The 4517-nt window shown below is 35.8% G+C and overlaps 1 non-coding gene across 1 annotated transcript; it reads left to right on the forward strand.

The window, feature by feature from the left end:
- Nucleotides 1-3283: 3283 nt before the first annotated feature.
- On the forward strand, nt 3284-3390 carry LOC111721967. The gene has a single exon (XR_002770944.1). It is a non-coding gene; the product is annotated as a U6 spliceosomal RNA (small nuclear RNA).
- Nucleotides 3391-4517: the final 1127 nt, after the last annotated feature.

Below are 4517 nucleotides of genomic sequence, written 5' to 3' on the forward strand. Positions count from 1 at the left end.
TATATATAATATATCCGTTAAATGAATTATAATTGCCTACAATATTAATAGCTTTAATGGCCTTAAGCCACTGAGCAGTAATTGAACATTGAATAAGAGTTTAAGAGGAGAAAATAAAGAGAAGAAACTCATTGTTTTATAAATCCATAAATAAAATATTTTCTTCTATAATTTTTTCTTTATTAGAAACCAATAAAGCGATACCCATAGCCTTTTAATATTTGTTACTTTAGGCCTTCATGAGATCCCAATGGGGACAATTATAGCCAAAAGTGTAATTATCCAGTATAATGCAATTTCCTTTGTTCTAACTGAGCTCTGCTTACATCAAATCTGCATCTGAGGAACTGGGAGATTCAGTGTCAGTAATCAATTGACCCAAATCAGAGACAGACTTTTGGGAAGGATACACAGAGCAGGAAGAAGAGAAGTTTAAAAAGCATCCCAGGAAACCTCATTTGATTGTGTAACATAAATCATTAGAGATGCAAAACAGAAATATTTGCATACTTTGGCTCTTTAAAATGTAAATAGAATACCTTGGGAGAAATTTGCTCAGAAGCAATATTTAAAATGTCAGAGTGACACAAAACAATATGAGGTCACAGGAAACTTGATAAATACATTTCTCTCTTTACTTATTTCTTTCTTGTTGCCTTCAAAAAGTTGTAGTACATCTGGCACTCGTATTGAAGGCCACCACCATGACTCCCACTGTCTAGCACTTTACTCCCTCTTAAATACAACCGATTGGCCCTCACTACACAGATCACGCTCAAACTGTCTAAACATCTGCTAGTGTCATTGGAACACTACTGATTAAATTCCTACAGCCACCTGCTCTTCCATCTCAGCTTTCCTGGTTACTTTAATGCTTCTTCTTTCTGTCCTATCCCAACATTGTTAATCAAAAATACCAACTCTGCCAAACTTCTACAGGTAGAACACATGCCTTGGAAAGGTAGGGCATCTGAAAGAATACACTGGCTGGCTGAAGGATCCTTAGTCCAGGTCTGTCTTTGGTTGGCAGTGCCACCAAAGGATTATTTCTAACTGCTTTATGTAACTGTGTGTCTCCATCTAAATCTGTATTTCTAGGAAAAATATGTACAATAGCATAGTTTACCACCTCCCTACATTGACCACCTCCTTAAGTTGACCTGATTTTCACAGACCAGACATGTACCATATACATGTACACATCTATAGCAGGCCTAGTTCCTTATGTTGGCCACCTCTTTATGCTGAGCATTTTGTTATTATCCCTTGGGTGGTCAACATACAGAGGTTCTGCTGTGATTCATCAGTATTATAGGCTAATAGTACAGTCACATTGACTGGGCAAAGATGTAATATTACCCATCTATACAATAAGGCATATTAGACATGTGAAACCCAACACTCCCAATGTCCATTACAACCTACTCACTGTCCTCTTTACTGATGATATTTCATCAAAGTGTATACATGCACAAATATTTAAGTATCTATGATCTAGTTGTCATTATTAATCCTTGAACTCCTAGTGCTTAGATGAAGATAGCCAATTTCCTGCTTTCATAGCATTCATTCTCGTGAAGGGAAATAACACCATCAAAAATCACCATATGTGCTTACATAATGAAATGCGTAAGATCAAATGAGCAAAAGATAGAGACTGATGGCTTCATAAAAGTTGTCAGAGGAGAATTCTCTGGAAAGGCCAGATACACTCTAATTGTGGATGCTAAGGGGTACCCAGTAGAGTGGATTGTTCTGGAAAAAAAAGAAATTTTCAAGGCCAAAAGCAGGGTAAAATGTTCTGAGATGGGGATGGGCTTGATTTGTTTGAGGAATCCTCCTATCTAGAGGGTTGTGAAGCAAAGACCATAAGGTAGGATATGGAGTAGGAGAGGACAAGAAGTGATTCATGCTAAGCAGGTTGGGAAGCCTGGACTTATGACAAGTGCAAACAGAAGTCCGTAGAAACTGTCAAGGGGGTGGTACAATCTGCTTTATGCTTTTACAAATTCCATAGAATAGAGACTGTTGAAGATTAGGGGTAGAAACAAAGATCTGAGAGAGGATGATGGTGTAAAGGAGGGCAGATGTGGTTAAATGTAGAACTTATTTTTGAAGTACCATATTCTATGCTAAATGTTAAAGATACTTCTAAGAATAAATAAGATATAGCTCTTGTTCTTATAACATTTTCATTTGTTGTGGTAAGATAGAAATGGAACAATGAACCATATGTGCAAGGAGAGTCTTCACTTGGAGATATTCAGGAGGTCTGGGGTGCAAGTCTGGGATCATAGTAATAAGTGGATCAGGACACATGAAGATGTCATATTTGTATATTGCAACTGAAACTTATGGATTGAAAATAAAGGCATATGTATTCCTTACCCCTTCATAATGGCTTATGTCAGCCCTTGGAGTCTCTGATCTATAACAATCATGTACATGAGGGCTGTCCAGAAAGTGTCCAGACATGTATGTAATTTTCATTTTACATAGCTGGACACTTTCTAGACAGCCATCATATATTTCAATGAATTTGTGTATTTCCCATTCATAGACTGCTTTACCAAAAAGAAAAATCAAGAAAAAATGTACCTTTTTATAAAAAATAGCATAATTAATAAATTAAATATATGATAAGGTACCAAGGTATTAATATTACTACAAAATGTTGGCTCATTTGAAACTATATAAATGTTGGCTCATTGAATCATCATTCGAAATATCCACCAAACCTCTGATCACTGTGAAAGGAGGAGGCATAGATTATGACAGAAGAATAACTTACGCAGCATAGTATAAGTTACTGATTAAAAATATCATTCCTAATGTTAATCAGAATTGGGCTCAGATCCTAGATTTGTGACTTCTAGCTTCATGTCCCTTTGGGACATTATTTAATCTTTCTTAATTTGCTTTCCTGTTTGTAAAATTAAAAATGGTACCTACGTCATGAAATTGTAATGAAGACTGAATTTGGCAATTCAGAGTGAGTGTACATATGTGTATAAGTGCTCAAAACTCCTGCCAATTTTCAATGTTTTTCTGAATTTCTTAGGTCTTAGCACAATATCTGGAACCTAATTAGTGATTTTTGTCAAATGCATGGAATAAGCAAAAATGAGTTTCTGATTCATATGAGCAGGAAACCTCTACTCTAACATGTGATCTGTGCTTCTCCAACAACATGGAATACATATGGGGCAGCAATCTGATTCCTTTGTTTCCCTCCATTGCCATCCTGTGCCTCTGTTATGCTTTGGCAAAAAATAATAATAAAGTGCTCACTTCGGCAGCACATGTACTAAAATTGGAATGATACAGAGAAGATTAGCATGGCCCCTGCTCACAGATGACATGCAAATTTGTGAAGTGTTCCATATTTTTAAAAGAGGTGAAGGCTATGTTGATTAGTAGGATGTAAGCACTCCAATTTGTACAAATAATCAACACATTGAATTCCATAAATGTATTCATAATCTATGAACAAATGACTTAATAAAAATATATATATTTCAAAAATAATAGTAATAATAATAAAATGAAATAAAAGAAAAGAAAGCTAAACCTGCCCCTGCAAGGCATTGTGTAATGAACTTTTGCCTAAAAATCAGTTAATTATTTTCCAAATCATTATCTTCAGCCTTGGCTAAATCACTTTTATTTCTCTGCACATTTGGGCTCTCGCACCTCTGCACTTCAGTAGCAATCCCATTTCCTTGGGGTTTAACACATTTTTAGAGTGTTCAAATAAGGGAAGAGGAATTATGTTTTTCTATGAACTTGGAATTTGAAGTGATGTTTCAGCAAAGCATGAAAGTTTAGATCCTGCCCACACTAAGGGCAGTTCTGTTGTCCAGAGCATTATGATGCTTTTTAGTGGCACATTCTCTTTTCTATGATTTATGATACGTTTATTATTCTCTTTGCTTCCTTCCTTCCCCAGAGCCACTGCCCTGCTCTTCTCTTAGATGGTATAAATGAGTAAATTTGAAATTTGTTCCTACACGAAAATATAAAAACAAAACAAAATGGCATAGCTGAGTCTGTGAGGCCCATTTAATCTAATCCTCACATTTTAATAGGACAGGAAATTGAGATTCCAAGGGGAGATTGACTCGTGCATGGCCAAATGCAGTCATTGAAATCCAAGGGCTGACCAGCAAATTAGGCCCCTTCAGGCTGCGGGAACAGATAACCATCAGAAATCACACCACCTTTTGGCTTGACTTTGCTTAAAGCTGAATAAATAGATAAATCTCTTAATTACAATAAATGTGTAAATATTAATTAAACTCTGACCAAATATTTACATGCTACCTTCAAAAGAAAATAGCACTGAAGCACATAAGCTTTGTCATAGTCTCATGCCTCCTATCTGCCACTCTTTAGAATGCTGAAATTTTCTTTGAATATTGTTTTCCAAAAGAAATATTCATTTACTTCTGTGCTTCTCCCTCTCCTTCAGCTACACACAATAAAAACAAAAAATGGAAGAGTATAGTCCAGCAATA

The sequence above is a fragment of the Otolemur garnettii genome, unplaced genomic scaffold (assembly GCF_000181295.1).
Source record: "Otolemur garnettii isolate 467f Iridium unplaced genomic scaffold, OtoGar3 scaffold00207, whole genome shotgun sequence".
Taxonomy (NCBI): domain Eukaryota; kingdom Metazoa; phylum Chordata; class Mammalia; order Primates; family Galagidae; genus Otolemur; species Otolemur garnettii.